Raw genomic sequence first — 18,312 nt, 5'->3', positions numbered from 1 at the left:
TTGCCTAGAACTGAGGATAAAACATCCAGTGTAAAATGTATGTAGTAGGGCTAAAGAGAATGCAGTTTGTGAGTGATCTAAAAGATAAATGGCAAGCATTCTCAGGACTGTAACAGTAGACAAATTTAAAAACAAGAGGGGTAGATGACTTGGAAAATGCTAGTTTTTCCTCTATTTTTAAGAAAAAGGTTATTACCAGTTACAATGGGTAGCTCCTGTGAAGAAAGGAGAAAACAGCCCTTCAGATGTCATGAAAGGTTGAAGAATGTGTTTAAACAAAAGACTGGTGCTTGCTTCAGCAGCATATATACTAAAATTGGAACAATATAGAGATCAGCATGACCTCTGTGCAAGAATGACACACAGATTTGTGAAGTGTCCCACATTTTTCAAAACGAGAAAGACATACCATGTGATATCACATCTATGTGGAATCTAAAATAGGACACAGATGAACTTTATGAAACAGAAACAGGCTCACAGAGAACAGAACTGTGGTTGCTAAGTAGGGGTAGGGGAGGAATGGGTTGGGAATTTGGGATTAACAGATGCAAACTCTTAGTGTAGGAGGGATAAAACAACAGGGTCCTACCGTGCGTAGCACAGGGAACCGTATTCAATAGCTGTGATGGAAAAGAGTATGAAAAAGAATGTATATGTGTGTGAAACTGAATCACTTTGCTATGCACCAGAAACTAACACAAGATTATAAATCAACTTTAGTTCAGTTAGAAATACACATTATGTGTTTATTTTAGAAGTGGGAGTCTGTGCCTTTTCACCCCTTCACTCGTTTCTCCCACCTCCAACCCTCACCTCTTGTAACTCCCAATCTTTTCTCTGTAACTTTGAGTTCTGGTTTTGTTTTTTTGTTTTTTTTTTTGGTTTTGTTTTATATATTCTACACATAAATAAGAATCATACAGCATCTGTCTTTCTCTATTTCACTTAGTATAATGCCCGTAAGGTACATTAATGTTGCTGCAGATAGCAAAATTTCATCTTTTATGGCTGAATAATACCCCACTGTGTATATATACCACTTTCTTTATTCATTCATCCATTGATGGACATTTAGGCTGTTTCCATGACTTGACTATTGTAAGAATGCTGCAATGAACATGGAATTGCCTGTCTTATTCTTTAAGGAAAAAAAATTACTTGTATCAAATTGAAAAATGAATCAATCTTCAAGTAAGATAAAATCATCAGTAACACAATTAACAGTTAAGACAGCGCATACAGATTGGACTACAGGTTTAGATACTTTTTTTAATTTTTAAAGATCTTATTGGCTTTATTCAACATATCATGAATCAAGCAACATCCCAAATAGCAAATAGAAATGAGCTCCAAGGAACTGAACAAAATGGGAGACTTTTACAGTCGGAGGGGGAAGGGACAAGGAAAGAGCAGATTACTTCAAAGGTTTAGATACTTTGAATTAAGTGCATACACCAAAATCAAGAGAGTTGACGACTTTCACACTGACGGAAAGCACTGCCTTATTGTAAACACAAGACTTCTGGGAAAATGGAGCTGACATTTCACGGGATAGGGAGGGCATATATCTTTTTGAATTACTATTTTCATTTTGTTTGGATAAATATCTAGAAGTGGAATTGCTGGAATTTTAATAATTTTAATTAAAAATAATTTTCAGTTTTCTGAGGATGCTCCATATTGTTTTCTGTATTGGATAAACCAATTTAACATTCTCACCAATAGTGCACAAGCGTTCCCTTTTCTCCACATCCTCTCCAACACTTATTTCTTTTTGACAGTCATTCTAGCACAGTGATATCTCACTGTGGTTTTAATTTGTATTTCTCTAATTAGTGATGTTGAGCACTCTTTCATATACCTGTTGGCCATCAGAGAGTCATCTTTGGAAAAATGTCTATTCAGATCCTTTGCCTATTTTTTTAATTAATAGAGTTGTTTCTTTTTATTTGCTATTGAGTTGTAAGAGTTCTTTATGAATTTTGGGTGTTAGCCTCTTCTCAGATGAATGATTTGCAACTATTTTCTCCCATTTATAAGCTACCTTTCGATTTTGTTGATGGCTTCCTTTGCTGTGTAGAAGTTCTTTAGTTTTTTTTTAAGTTTTTTAGTTTGATGTAGTCCCACATGCTTATTTTTGCTTTGGGGGATCAAATCTACAAAATTATTGGCAAGCTGATGTCAACGAGCTTACTGTCTGTGTTTTCTTCTGGAAGTTTAATGGTTTCAGGTCTTACATTCAAGTCTTTGATCCATTTTTTGCTTGAGCTATTTCCAGGTATGGTATAAAGTGGTCCAGTTTCATTCTTTTGCATGTGGCTGTCCAGTTTTCCCAGCACCGTTTCTTGAAGAGGCCGTCCTCTTCACATTGTATACAATTGAAGATGAATGTGTGTGGGGGCTTCCCAGGCGGTACTAGTGGTAAAGAACCCACCTGCCAATGCAGGAGACATTATAGATGCGGATTCAATCCCTTTAGGCAGGCTTGGCAACCCACTCCATTATTCTTGCCTGGAGAATCCCATGGGCAGAGGAGCCTGGCAGGCTGTAGTCCGTAGAGTTGTAAAAAGTTGGAAAAAAAAAAAAAGTTGGACACGACTGAAGTGACTCAGCACGCAAGCATGCATATGTATGGGCATGTGTATTTCTCCGCACTATCTGTTCTGTTCCATTGATGTGTGTGTCTGTTTTTATAATAATACTGTATTGTTTTGATTACTACAGCTTTGTAACATATTTTGAAATCAGAAAGCATGATCCTCCAGCTTTTCTGTTCTTCCTCAAGACTGCTTTAACTACTCAGGGTCATTTATGGTTTCCTTTGAGTTTTAGGATTATATATTCTATTTCTCTGAAAAATGCCACTGGAATTTTGATAGGGATTGCATTGAATCTGTAGATTGCTTTGGTAGTGTGGACATTTTAATGATATGAATTCTTCCAATCCATGAGCACAGAATATCTTTACATTTGTTTATGTCTTCAATTTCTTTCACCAATATCTTATAGTTTCCAGTGTAAATGTCTTTTACATCCTTAGTTAAATTTATTCCTAGGTGTTTTATTCTTTTTGATTCAGTTGTAAATATAATTATTTTCTTAATTTCTCTGATAGTTCATTATTAGTGTATAGAAATGAACAGTTTTTGTATATTGATTTTATATCCTACAACTTTACTGTACTTATTCTAACAGTTTAGTGATAAAGTTTTTAGGATTTATATATGTATATGTGTATAGGTTTCCCAGGTGGCATTAATGGTAAACAAACTACCTGTCAATGCAGGAGACATAAGAGATATGGGTTTTATCCCTGGGTGGAGAAGATCCCTGGAGAAGGGCATGGCTACCCACTCCAGTATTCTTACCTGGAGAATCTTATGGACAGAGGAGCCTGGTGGGCTACAGTGGAGAGGGTTGCAAAGAGTCAGACACGACTGAAATGATTTAGCACATATATGTGCTAAGCATATATGTTATATGTATATGAACATTGTCATCTCCAGATCATGACAGTTTTAGTTTTTACTTCTTCCTTTCCAATTTGTACACCTTTTATTTTTCTTGCCTAAGTGCTCTGGCTAGAACTTCCAATACTAGAATAAAAGTGGTGAGAATGAGTATTCTTATCTTATTCCTGATCTTAGGGGAAAACTTTAGCTTTTTGTTATTAAGTATAATGTTAGCTGTGGGCTTGTAATACATAGCCTTTATTATATTGAGGTATGGTTTCCTCTAAATTCACTTTGTTGAGTTTTTTAATCATTAGATATTGAATTCTGACAATGCCTTTTCTGCATCTATCAATGATTATATGAGTTTTATTCTTCACTGTGTTAATGTGGTATATCACATTGATTTTGTGAGTGTTGAACCATCCTTTAATTACTAGAATAAATCCCACTTGATAATGGTGTTGAATTTGGTTTGCTAATGTTTTGTTGAGAATGTGTACACTGATGTTCATCATGGGTATTAGCCTATAATTTTCTTTCCCTGTAGAATCCTTGTCTGATTTTGGTATCAGGGTGATGGAGACCTCATAGGATGAGTTTGGAGATGTTCCTTCCTCTGCAACTTTCAGGAATAGTTTCAGAAGGATAGACAATAACTCTTCACTTGTAATTTGATTACTATAAGTGCCATGTTTGACCCTAATTATAAAGGACACATTTCCTTGTTTTTTTGTGTGTGTATCTATTTTAGATTTTTGGTTTGCTGTTACCATGAGGTTTTTGTGTAGCAGTCTCTCTCTGAGAGAGAGAGATGATTGTATATGTGTATGTATGTGTGTGTGTGTGTGTGTGTGTGTGTATATATATATATATATATATATATATATATATATGGAAGAAGGCAATGGCACCCCACTCCAATACTGTTGCCTGGAAGATCCCATGGATGGAGGAGCCTGGTAGGCTGCAGTCCACAGTGTCTCTAAGAGTCGGATACAACTGATCGACTTCACTTTCACTTTCCACTTTCATGCATTGGAGAAGGAAATGGCAACCCACTCCAGTGTTCTTGCCTGGAGAATCCCATGGACGGAGAAGCCTGGTGGGCTGCAGTCCATGGGGTCGCACAGAGTTGGACATGACTGAAGCGACTTAGCAGCAGCAGCAGCATATATATATATACATTTATATATACACATACATATACATATACTGAATGTTTTAAGTTGCTGATCTTTTAATTTCAAATGAATTTAAAAGCCCTGCATTTTCACTCTACTCCCCTCATGATTACTGTTTCTGATGTCATATTTTATATCTGATTGTTTTATGTATCCCTTAAGTGCTTGTTGATACAGATGATTTTACCGTTTTGTCTTTTAATTTTCCTACTGGTCTTGTGTGTGGATGATTTCCTACCTTTACTGTATGTTTGCTTTACTGGTGAACTTTTTCATTTTGTAGTTTCTTATTTCGAGTTGTGGCCTTTTCTTTTCGCCTGGACAAGTTCCTTGAATGTTTGTCGTAAAGCTGGTTTGGTGGTGCTGAAGTCTTCTAAATTTTGATGCCTATAAAGCTTTTAATCTCTTCATCAGGTCTGAATCAGAGCCTTGCTGGCCGAGTATTCTTGTAGGTTTTCCCCTTTCATCACTTTAAATAGATGGTGCCACTCCCTTCTGGTCTGCAGAATTTCTGCTAAAAAATAAGCTGAGTTTTATGGGAGTTCCCTTGTATACTGTTTGCTGCTTTTCCCTTGCTGCTTTTAACTTCTCTTTTTCTCATTTTAATTACAATGTGTCTTGGTGTGTTCTTTTAGGATTAATCCTGAATGGGGCACTCTGTGCTTCCTGGATTTGGATGACTATTTCCTTTCCTGTGTCATGAAAGTTTTCAGCTATTTTGTCTTCAGATGTGTTCTTGACAGCTTTCTCCTTCTTGGACCCCTATAATGTGAATATTATTTTGCTTGATGTTACCCCAGGGGTCTCTTAAACTGTTCCCATTTCTTTTCATTCTTTGTTTCTGATCCACAGCAATGATTTTCACTATTCTGCCTTCCAGCTTGCTGGTTTGTTCTTCTGTGGATTTTAGTCTCCTGATGAATTTTTTATTTTAGTTATTGTATTGTTCATGTCTGCTTGGTTGTTCTTTATATTTTCTAACTCTTAAAAAAACCCTATCTCCTGGGAATTCCGTGGTAATCCAGTGATTAGGATTCTGTGTTCTTGTTACTGAGAGCCTGGATTTAATCCCTTGTTGGGGAACTAAAATCCCACAGTCCACATGGTGTAGCCAAACAAACAAACAAAAAAACCCTAAAGAAAAAAAAAAAACAACCTTCTCTCTTCTTGCTCTGTACATCCATTCTTCTTCCAAGTCTTTGACAATCTTTATGATCATTAATCTGAACTCTTTCTTGGATAGGTTGCTTGTCTTTACTTAGTTTCTCTTCCAGAATTCCTTCATCTGAAACGTATTCTTATGCTGATTCACTTTTTCCAAGTTGCCATTGATATTTTTATGTATTTGGTAAGTTACTTATGTTTCTCTACTTTGGAGAAGTGGCCCTCTGTAGGAGACACCCTATGCACCCTAGCAGTGCTCTCCTTTCTAGTCACCCAGGGTATATGCTCTGGGAATTCCCCCTAGGAGAGCTGTGTGGGTCCTTCAGTTGTGGTGGGCTTATTATGTGAGTGATCTGATAGGCTTGGTTGGCCCCTCAGTTCACTTCATTTCAGTTCAGTCACTCAATCGTGTCCGACTCTTTGTGACCCATGAACTGCACATGCCAGGCCTCCCTGTCCATCACCAACTCCTGGAGTCCACCCAAACCCATCTCCATCGAGTCGGTGATGCCATCCAACCATCTCATCCTCAGTCGTCCCCTTCTCCTCCCACCTTCAATCTTTTCCAGCATCAGGGTCTTTTCAAATGAATCAGCTCTTTGTATCAGGTAGCCAAAGTATTAGTCTCAGCTTCAACATCAGTCCTTCCAATGACCACCCAGGACTGATCTCCTTTAGCATGGACTGGTTGGATCTCCTTGCAGTCCAAGGGACCTCCAGAGTCTTCTCCAACACCACAGTTCAAAAGCAACAATTCTTCAGTGCTCAGCTTTGGAGAAGGAAATGGCAACCCACACCAGTATTCTTGCCTGGAGAATCCCACGGACGGAGGAGCTTGGTGGGCTACAGTCCACGGGTCACAAAGAGTCGGACACAACTGAGCGACTTCACTTTCACTTCAATTTCACTTTCAGCTTTCTTTATAGTCCAACTCTCACATCCATACATGACCACTGGAAAAACCATAGCCTTGACTAGATGGACCTTTGTTGGCAAAGGAATGTCTCTGCTTTTTAATATGCTGTCTAGGTTGGTCATAACTTTCCTTCCAAGGAGTAAGTATCTTTTAATTTTGTGGCTGCAATCACCATCTGCAGTGATTTTGGAGCCCCCCCAAAATAAAATCAGCCACTGTTTGCACTGTTTCCCCATCTATTTCCCATGAAGTGATGGGACTGGATGCCATGATCTTAGTTTTCTGAATGTTGAGATTTACACCAACTTTTTCACTCTCCTCTTTCACTTTCATCAAGAGGCTCTTTAGTTCTTCTTCACTTTCTGCCATAAGGGTGGTGTTATCTGCATATCTGAGATTATTGATATTTCTCCCGGCAATCTTGATTCCAGCTTTTCTTCTTCCAGCCCAGCGTTTCTCATGATGTACCCTGCATAGAAGTTAAATAAGCAGGGTGACAATATACAGCCTTGACGTACTCCTTTTCCTATTTGGAACCAGTCTGTTGTTCCATGTCCAGTTCTAACTGTTGCTTCCTGACCTGCATACAAATTTCTCAGGTTGGCCCCTAGTCCAGTTGATTGCCAGGACCTTCCCTGAAGAGGTGTGCTGGCTCTGTTTAGAGGGGTCTGGTCATGAGGTGCCTGGTTGGAGAGCTCTGGGGACTGTAGTGCTAGCTAACTGGCATGCAGAGTCAGGGTCCCAAAGAATCTGGGGGTGTTGCCCACTCCCCCTGGCAGGTGAAGCCAGATCTTGGGATTAACGCCAGACTACTGTAATCAAGGTGGCAGAGTAGAAGGACATGTGCCCATTTTCTCCTTCCAGAACTCCAAAATTACAACTCGCTGCTGAAAAACCATCGACAGAAGATGGTTGGATGCCACCAAAAAAGGATACCCCACATCCAAGGGCAAAGGAGAAGCCCCAGAAAGATGGCAGGAGGGGCAAAATTGTGTTTACACTTAAACTCCATACCCGTCAGAGATGCTTGGATGGCTCAAACAAAACCTTGTGTGCACAAGGACACAGAGACCCCACAGAAACTGAGCCAGACCTGCCTTTGAGTGTCTCCTATGAAGGTACAGGTCAGCAGGGACCTGCCACAGAGGCTCTTGGTGCAGCAGACCTGGGTGTGGCATAAGCCTTCTTGGAGGAGGTCACCATTAATGCCACCATGCTGCTAAGTCGCTTCAGTCATGTCCGACTCTGTGCGACCCCATAGACGGCAGCCCATCAAGCTCCCCCGTCCCTGGGATTCTCCAGGCAAGAACACTGGAGTGGGTTGCCATTTCCTTCTCCAATGCATGAAAGTGAACAGTGAAAGTGAAGTCACTCAGTCGTGTCTGACTCTTAGCGACCCCATGGACTGCCATAGAGCTGCCAGAACTCACACAGGACTGGGAAAACAGACTCTTGGAGGGCACAAACAGAACCTTATATGCACCACGACCCAGGAGGAAGGAGCAGTGACCCCACAAGCGACTGACCCAGATGTGCCTGTGAGTGTCCAGAAGTCTATGGTGAAGGCATGGGCAGCCTGCTGCAGGGTCGGGGGCACTGAGGGCGGCAATGCATGCAGGGGACCTTTGGAAGGAGGTCACCATTATCTTCATCACCTTCACCATAGTTTGGTCTCAGGGCAAGCAACAGGTAGGGAACACAACCCTTCCCATTAATAGAAAATTGGATTAAAGATTTACTGAGCATGGCCCCATCAGAACAAGACCCAGTTTCCCCAACAGTCAGTCTCTCCCATCAGGAAGCTCCCATAAGCTTCTTATCTTTATCCATCAGAGGGCAGACAGAATGAAAACCACAATCACAGAAAACTAATCAAACTGATCACATGGAACACAGCCTTGTCTAGCTCAATGAAACTATGAGCCATGACGTGTTGGGCCACCCAAGACAGACAGGTCATGGTGGAGATTTCTGACAAAACGTGATCCGCTGAAGAAGAGAATGGCAAACTGCTTCAGCATTCTTGCCTTGAGAACCCCATGAACAGTATGAAAAGGCAAAAAGATAGAACACTGAAAGATGAACTCCCCAGGTTGGTACATGTCCAATATGCTACTGGAGAAGAGTGGAGAAATAACTCCAGAAAGAATGAAGAGATGGAGCCAAAGGAAAAACAAAACCCATTTGTGGATGTGACTGGTGATGGAAGTAAAGTTCAGTGCTGTAAACAGCAATATTGCATAGGAACCTGGAATGTTAGGTCCATGAATCAAGGTAAACTGTGAGATGGCAAGAGTGAACAACAACATTTTAGGAATCAGTGAACTAAAATGGACTGGAATGGGTGAATTTAACTCAGATGACCATTATATCTACTATTGTGGGCAAGAATCCCTGAGAAGAAATGGAGTAGCCATCAAAGTCAACAAAAGAGCCCAAAATGCAGTACTTGGACTCAGTCTGAAAAATGACAGAATGATCTCTGTTTGTTTCCAAGGCAAACCATTCATTATCACAGTAATCTAAGTCTATGCCCCAACCAGTAATGCTGAAGAAGCTGAAGTTGAACAGTTCTATGAAGACCTAAAAGATCTTCTAGAAATAACACCCCCAAAAAGATGTCCTTTTCATTATAGGGGACTGGAATGCAAAAGTAGGAAGTCAAGAGATACCTGGAGTAACAGGCAAATTTGGCCTTGGAGCACAAAAGGAACCCAGGCAAAGGCTAACAGAGTTTTGCCAAGAGAACGCACTGGTCATAGCAAACGCCCTCTTCCAACATCACAAAAGACAACTCTACACAAGGACATCACCAGATGGTCAGTACCGACATCAGGTTGATTATATTCTTTGCAGCCAAACGTGGAGAAGCTCTATGCAGTCAGTTGTATAGACAGGGAGCTGACTGTGGTTCAGATCATGAACTCCTTATGGCCAAATTCAGACTTAAATTGAAGAAAGTTGGGGAAAGCCACTAGACCACTCAGTTCAGTTCGGTTCAGTCGCTCAGTCGTGTCCGACTCTCTGTGACCCCATGAATCACAGCACGCCAGGCCTCCCTGTCCATCACCAACTCCTGGAGTTCACTCAAACTCATGTCCATCAAGTTGGTGATGCCATCCAGCCATCTCATCCTCTGTCATCCCCTTTTACTCCTACACCCAATCCTTCCCAGTATCAGGGTCTATTCCAATCAGTCAACTCTTTGCATCAGGTGGCCAAAGTATTGGAGTTTCAGCTTCAGCATCAGGCCTTCCAATGAACACCCAGGACTGATCTCCTTTAGGATGGACTGGTTGGATCTCCTTGCAGTCCAAGGGACTCTCAAGAGTCTTCTCCAACACCACAGTTCAAAAGCATCAATTCTTCGGTGCTCAGCTTTCTTCACAGTCCAACTCTCACATCCATACATGACCACTGGAAAAACCATAGCCTTGACTAGACAGACTTTTGTTGGCAAAGTAATGTCTCTGCTTTTGAATATGCTATCTAGGTTGGTCATAACTTTCCTTCCAAGGAGTAAGTGTCTTTTAATTTCATGGCTGCAATCACCATCTACAGTGATTTTTGGAGCCCCCCAAAATAGTCTGCCACTCTTTGCACTGTTTCCCCATCTATTTCCCATGAAGTGATGGGAATAGATGCCATGATCTTAGTTTTCTGAATGTTGAGCTTTAAGCCAACTTTTTCACTCTCCTCTTTCACTTTCATCAGGAGGCTTTTTAGTTCCCCTTCACTTTCTGCCATAAGGGTGATGTCATCTGCATATCTGGGGTTATTGATATTTCTCCAGGAAGTCTTGATTACAGCTTCTGCTTCATCCAGCCCAGTGTTTCTCATGATGTACTCTGCATATAAGTTAAATAAGCAGGGTGACAATATACAGCCTTGACTACTGTACTCCTTTTCCTATTTGGAACCAGTCTGTTGTTCCATGTCCAGTTCTAACTGTTGCTTCCTGACCTGCATATAGGTTTCTCAAGAGGCAGGGCAGGTGGTCTGGTATGCCCCAACCAGTAACGCTGAACAAGCTGAAGTTGAACGGTTCTATGAAGACTTACAAGACCTTTTAGAACTAACACCCAAAAAAGATGTTCTTTTCATTATAGGGGACTGGAATGCAAAAGTAGGAAGTCAAGAAACACCTGGGGTAACAGGCAAATTTGACCTTGAAATATGGAATGAAGCAGGGCAAAGGCTAATAGAGTTTTGCCAAGAGAATGCGCTGGTCATAGCAAACACCCTCTTCAAACAACACAAGAGAAGACTCTACACATGGACATCACCAGATGGTCAACACCTAAATCAGATTGATTATATTCTTTGCAGCCAAAGATGGAGAAGCTCTATACCATCAGCCAAAACAAGACCGGGAGCTGAAAACAAGACCGGGAGCTGACTGTGGCTCAGATCATGAACTCCTTATTGCCAAATTCAGACTTAAATTGAAGAAAGTAGGGAAAACCACTAGACCATTCAGGTAAGACCTAAATCAAATCCCTTAAGATATACAGTAGAAGTGACAAATAGATTGAAGGGATTAGATCTGATAGAGTGCCTGAAGAAATATGGAAAGAGGTTTGTGACATTGTACAGGAGGCAGTGATCAAGACCATCCCCAAGAAAAAGAAATACAAAAAGGCAAAATGGTTGTTTAAGGAGGCTTTAGAAATAGCTAAGAAAAGAAGTGAAAGGCACAGGAGGAATGGAAAGATATACCCATTTGAATGCAAAGATTCAAAGAATAGCAAGGAGAGATAAGAAAGCCTTCCTCAGTGATCAATGCAAAGAAATAGAGGAAAACAACAGAATGGGAAAGACTAGAGACCTCTTTAAGAAAATGAGACATACAAAGGGAATATTTCCTGCAAACATGGGCACAATAAAGGACAGAAATGGTGTGGACCTAACAGAAGCAGATGATATTAAGAAGAGGTGGCAAGAATAACCAAAAGAACTATACAAAAAAGATCTTCTTGACCCAGATGACCATGATGGGGTGATCACTCACCTAGAACCAGACATCCTGGAATGTGAAGTCAAGTGGGCCTTAGGGAGCATCACTTCGAACAAAGCTAGTGGAGGTGATGGAATTCAGTTGAGCTATTTCAGATCCTAAAATGATGCTGTGAAAGTGCTGGACTCAATAAGCCAGCAAATTTGGAAAACTCAACAGTGGCCACAGGACTGGAAAAGGTCAGTTTTCATTCCAATCCCAAAGAAAGGCAATGCCAAAGAATGCTCAAACTACTGCACAATTGCACTCATCTCACATGCTAGCATAGTAATGCTCAAAATTCTCCAAGACAGGCTTCAACAGCAAGTGAACTGAGAACTTCCAGATGTTCAAGCTGGATTTAGAAAAGGCAGAGGAACCAGAGATCAAATTGCTAACATCCCTTGGATCACAGAAAAAGCAAGAGAGTTCCATAAAAACATCTACTTCTGCTTTACTGACTGTGCCTAAGCCTTTGACTGTGTGGATCACAACAGACTGTGGAAAATTCTTAAAGAGATGGGAATACCAGAACACCTACCTACCTCCTGAGAAATCTGTATGCAGGTCAGGAAACAACAGTTAGAACTGGACATGGAACAACAGACTGATTCCAAATCAGGAAAGGAGTATGTCAAGGCTGTATATTGTCACTCTGTTTATTTAACTTCTACGCAGAGTACATCATGAGAAACGCTGGGCTGGAAGAATCACAAGTTGGAATTAAGATTGCCGGGAGAAATATCAACAACCTCAGATATGCAGATGACACCACCCTTATGGCAGAAAATGAAGAGGAACTAAAGAGCCTCATGATGAAAGTGAAAGAGGAGAGTGAAAAAGTTGGCTTCCAGCTCAACATTCAGAAAACGAAGATCGTGGCATCTGGTCCCATCACTTCATGGCAAATAGATGGGGAAACAGTGGAAACAGTGGCTGACTTTATTTTTCTGGGCTCCAAGATTGTTGCAGATGGTGATTGCAGCCATGAAATGAAAAGACTTTTACTCCTTGGAAGGAAAGTTATGACCAACCTAGACAGCATATTGATAGGCAGAGACATTACTTTGCCAACAAAGGTCCATCTAGTCAAGGCTATGGTTTTTCCAGTAGTCATGTATGGATGTGAGAGTTGGACTGTGAAGAAGGCTGAGTGCCGAAGAATTGATGCTTTTGAACTGTGGTGTTGGAGAAGACTCTTGAGAGTCTCTTGGACTGCAAGGAGATCCAACCAGTCCATCCTAAAGGAGATCAGTCCTGGGTGTTCATTGGAAGGCCTGATGCTGAAGCTGAAACTCCAATACTTTGGCCACCTGATGTGAAGAGCTGATTCATTTTAAAAGACCGTGATGCTGGAAAAGATTGAGTGCAGTAGGAGAAGGAGACGACAGAGGATAAGATGGTTGGATGGCATCACCGACTCAATGGACATGGGTTTGGGTAGACTCCGGGGGTTGGTCATGGACAGGGAGGCCTGGGGTGCTCCTGTTCATGGGGTCGCAAAGAGTCGGACATGACTGAGTGACTGAACTGATAAGGCTGGTCTAGGGTTATGAACTTTAAAATTTTTTCTGTCTGGAAAAGTTTATTTCTCCTTCGACTCTGAATGATAATCTAGTTGGGTGGAGTATTCTTGATTGAATAATTTTTTCTTTTTAGCATTTTGAATATATTGTGCCACTTCTTCTGGCCTACACAGTGTCTACTGAGAAGTCTAATAGTCTTATAGGGGTTCCCTTGAGTGTAAAAGGTTTTCCTATTTCTGCGTTTAAGATTGTCTCCTTGTCTTTAACTTTTGACATTGTGGTTATATATCTTAGTGTAGGTCTCTTTGGGTTCATCTTATTTGCAGCTCTACGGGCTTCTTGAATCTGGATGTCTGTTCCCTTCCTCCAGCGTAGGGAAGTTTTTGGGAAGTCATTATTTATTTAAGTAAGTTTTTCTGCCTCCTTTTGTCTTCTGGTATTTCTATTATGTGAATGTTGGTCTGCTTGATGTCATCCCACAAGTATATTAAGCTACCTTCATTAAAATTTTTTTTTTCTGCTGTGATTGGATGAGTTCTACTGACCTGTCGATCTCTTTCTTTGCCTCATCTAGTTGACTGTTGAGTGCCTCTAGTGTGTTTTTCAGTCCAGTTATTTATTCCAGCTCATCAACTTCTGTTTGGTACTTTCTTATGTTCTTCCACTTCTTTGCTGTAGTTCTCACTGTGTTCAGACGTTCTTCTTCTACATTCTGTGAGCATCTTTATGAACAATTTAAAAAACTATCGGGTAAATCACATCTCTATTTCATTAAGGATTTTTCCCCTTAAGATTATATCTTGTTCTTTCATTTGAAACAGGTTCCTCTATTTCTTCATTTTTCTTGATTCTGTGTTGGCTGTTTTATCTTATACGTAAAAACCAACTCTTTTTTAAAATTTAATTGAAGTATAGTTGATTTATAATGTATTTATGTGGTACAGTCAAGTGATTCAGTTACATATATATAGATATATATATACACACACATATATTCTTTTTTATATTCTTTTCCATTATGGATTATCACAGGACATTGAATATAATTCTCTGTGTCATATAGTAGGATCTTGTTTATCCATTTTTAAAATAACAGTTTGTATAAAATAGCCAGGCTTCGCTGGTGGCTCAGTGGTAAAGAATCTGCCTGCAATGGAGGAGACACAGGCTTGATCTCTGGGTTAAGAAGATCCCCTGGAAGACGGCATGGAAACCCACTCCAGTACTATTACCTGAAGAATCCCATGGAAAGAGGAGCCTGGCAGGCTGCAGTCCATGGTATAGCAGGAGTCAAACAAGACTGAAGCCACCTAGCACACATACATAAAACAGCCACCTCTTCAGTCTTGAAGGCATGACTTCATGTGGAACATGAACCTTCTTGTTCAACACTGCACTAGCTCTTGTTTGTCTCCCGAACTTCTGTGATTGTCCACACAACCTATTTTAGACTCCCAGGCATTGATGGTGTGCCAAGACCTGTCAGTGTCCCAAAGGGGATGTTCTTAGTCACTGCCTAGTTTCAAGCTAATTGGAAACCAGACTCTCAGGTAGCAACTTTTAAAGTATGCAAATATATCTACTCCTGTGGGAACACAAGTGTTAAGTCCTGCTGGCCACCAGAGCCAAATAATAAAGAGGTGCTCCTGGTGGCAGCTACAAAAATTGGGGCACAAAAGTGTGTGCACTCTCCTTTCTGGGAGCTGCTGCTGAGTTGGAGAGTGCTTAGGAGGAGAATGCAAAGATGTCTGTTTCCAGCCTCCATCTCTGGAGAGTACTCTGGTAGGTCCTTAGAAGTATGTTTAATTAGATGCTTGCCCCTTGGTCAAGGCTTTAATATAACCAGATGAACTCCTTTCATGTAAAATCTAGACTCCTCACAATTGGCTGCCTCTCTGATGGTCCCTGGGGTGGGTGAGTCTGAATGCACTAACCCTTTAAGAGTTGTTTCCCAGTCCTTTGTAGCCTGGTGGGTTTCATGGTTGCAGCCCCACTGGTATTTAAAACTTAATGTTTAGGGGGGAGTTTGTGTGTCTCAGATGTAGGTTTTAAAATTTGGGTGCCCAATGTGGGATTGAAACTCTTTGCTCTTCTGAGAGAAGCTCTACTTTTCGAGTCCCCTCCTGAATTGTGTGTTACAAAGCCAGGGTTGTTTTTAAGCCTGTCCTACCCACTTCAGTGGGGCTTCCCTGGTGGCTCAGTGATAAAGAATCTGCCTACCAATGCAGGAGGTACATGTTTGATCCCTGGGTGGGGAAGATCCCCTGGAGAAGGAAATGGCAACTCCCTCTGATATTCTTGCCTGGAGAATCCCATGGACAGAGGAGCCTGGCAGGCTACAGTGCATGGGGTTGCAAAGAGTTGGACATGACTTAGCGAATGGACAACAAGCTACTTCAGTGTGGGTTTTTTCCCCTCATTTCCTCATCTGTAGGAATTGCTTGCTGGTTCTTGCCCTGCCCCACCCCAGAAGAAGTTGTTTATACGTAGCTATACATTTAGTGTGTCTGAGGGATGAGCTGAGTTTAGGATCTTCCCATGTCAAATTTGCCCTAGAATTTCCAAATACTAGTCTTTGAGATCTTTCCAGAGCTCCAGCTACAATTACTACCCTTTAAAAAAACATCCTGTAACTCTAATCATGTTATACCTTGTTTATAGTAATTAAAGAATCTGCCTGCAATGCAGGAGACCTGGGTTCAATCCCTGGGTTGGGAAGATCTGCTGGAGAAGGGAAAGTACTCACTCCAGTATTCTGGCGATTTTCACTTTCATAGTAATTAGGGTAAAAAGTTTATGGAATTGGGCATGTTTTCTTGCTTAAAAAATGTCACTTAAAATGTTGGTTGGTGATCAAAATAAAGTAAAATATAAATTTTGACTCATTAAAATCTGGGAATGTAAGAATTCAAAAAGTGTTGACTTTATTCTGTTTGTGGAATAAACTTTATTTTAAATAAACAAAAAAAGTTTATTTTCCTTACTGGATTACAGTGGTAAAGATGGTGTTGTGTTCATTTTTGTGGCCCCTTTAAGGACTAATGGAATGTTTGGAATTTGTTGGGTTCTTGAAGGTTCTTGAAATATATATAAAATATAGAAAGGAAGGAAAGGAAGGAAGAAAATAAATGTATGTAAAATATTCAAAGAAAGGAACAAAATAAACATATTTGTGCACATACACACATTGTTATCTTCTTTATTCTTAAGGCATGTATTTATATTTAGAGAAATATATTTGCATTGATAGTTTGATGCATTGAACCAGGAACTTCTGATGTTAGATAAGATGGTAAGCTAAGAATGGCTGCTGGCTCTTTCTCATGCACAACAATTCCAGAGACACCAGAAAGGAGATATCCAGAATGTGGAATATAAGAGAAGAATTTCAACCTGATTAAGAACATCAACCAACAATCTATGGCAAATATCATATTTAACAGAACTTAAACGTGATATTATCTAGGCCTGTGTTTGTTATATGTACATGAAACCCTGACAACAGTGGTATAAACATAAAAATGTTGGCTTTTTCCTAATAATAAAAAGGAAGTCCAGAGGTGAGCAGCACAGCCCTGTACATGGCCTAAAACTCCCCTCAATCCCTCACATTCAGCTTTTGTTCTCATGCTAAGGTGGTTTCTACCTCTGGCTCTAGACAAGAAGAAGAAGACAGAAAAAAGGGTAGAGAGATGTGGACCAAGCCAGTTGGGCTTTCTGGAAGCTCACCCGGGCATGTCCCCCTAACATCCCATTGTCTTGGACTGCATTACACAACCACCTTTAGTTACAAAAGCAGTTGCATTCTGCCTCTATAAACAAAATTGATTTCTGGTAGAAAGCAAAAAATGACAGAGAGACTTGAAACTGGGCTGACAACTGGTTGTGTCTGCTTGCGTCTTCACTTTAAGTAGAGAAAAGCTCGGTGATCCCTCTATGACCACTACTTTCAAGTTAATACTTGATTCTCGGCCATTGCAAAAAGAACAAAAATAAATGTGACATGTAACTGTCAGAGTTCTGTCACATACTTCAGAAAGTGTATCTAGCTGGTTTTAAAAGAAAATAACTTATTAAGCAATGTTAAGTAGCTTGTGCTTAGTCACTCAGTCGTGTCTGACTCTTTGTGACCCCATGAACAGTAGCCCACCAGGCTTCTCTGTCCATGGCATTTTTCAGGCAAGAATACTGGAGTGGGAAATTGCCATTTCCTTCTCCACAGGATCTTCCTGACCCAGGAATTGAACAAGGGTCTCCTGCATTGCAGGCAATTCCTTACTGCTGAGCCACCAGGGAAGCCGATATAATATAAAAAAATTAATCTAAAAAAAATGAAAATAATTATGGAAAAATTGTATGGCTTGATTACTGAATATTAAGAACACCTAAATAAATGAAGCAACATACCATGCTAATAATGAGATAATTTAACTTTTTTTTTTTAGATCAACAGCTTTATTGAAAGATGAGAGAAGGGGAGGTGGGAGGGAAGCTCAAGAGGGCAGGGGGATATAGTTATACATATAGCAAATTCACTTCTTTGTGTAGCAGAAACTACCATGACACTGTAAAGCGATTATACTCCAATAAAAAATAATAACAAGAGCAGATCCCCTTCCTTCCCACAGTTCTGGTGCTGTAGGACTCAAACTCTGAGCATCCAGGTGTCCTGTGGGTAGAAGACAGGTCAGGGGTCAGAAACCAGAATTTAGAACACGCCAGCAACTGCAGGCAGCCCAGAGCAGAGGTACGTGTCAGAGCCTGGGTTTTACCCCCCAACAAGGAGGAGCGAACAGTGAGCTGAGGCCCTGGTGGTTCTGGGCAAGGAATCTCACCTGTGACCAAAGTCACAGGTAATTTTCAACCAATGCCAATGAGATGATTTAACACTTTAAAGATTTAATTCCTCCAAAATTAATCTGCAAGTGCAGTGTGATTTGAAAAACAATTCCAGAAGGATTTTTTGGAGGTAAATCAATAAAATAATTCTGGAATATATTTGGTGAGTTATAAAGAGACAATTTTGGAAAATAAGCCAAAGCAATTGAAACAGTGTCACAGGATCAACTCT

At 40.6% G+C, this 18,312-nt stretch overlaps 2 non-coding genes across 2 annotated transcripts; one reads left to right on the top strand and one right to left on the bottom strand.

Moving 5' to 3' along the window:
* Positions 1-286: 286 nt before the first annotated feature.
* Positions 287-390, top strand: LOC112442129 (U6 spliceosomal RNA). Its single transcript, XR_003030135.1, has one exon. It is a non-coding gene; the product is annotated as a U6 spliceosomal RNA (small nuclear RNA).
* Positions 391-17,990: 17,600 nt separating this feature from the next.
* Positions 17,991-18,110, bottom strand: LOC112442100 (small nucleolar RNA ACA64). The gene has a single exon (XR_003030118.1). It is a non-coding gene; the product is annotated as a small nucleolar RNA ACA64 (small nucleolar RNA).
* Between the last annotated feature and the right edge of the window lie 202 nt (positions 18,111-18,312).

Source organism: Bos taurus, chromosome 17, assembly GCF_002263795.3.
Source record: "Bos taurus isolate L1 Dominette 01449 registration number 42190680 breed Hereford chromosome 17, ARS-UCD2.0, whole genome shotgun sequence".
Classification (NCBI taxonomy): domain Eukaryota; kingdom Metazoa; phylum Chordata; class Mammalia; order Artiodactyla; family Bovidae; genus Bos; species Bos taurus.
The sequence above is the reverse complement of the archived record's forward strand: the minus strand, read 5'-3'. Positions and strand labels throughout refer to the sequence as shown.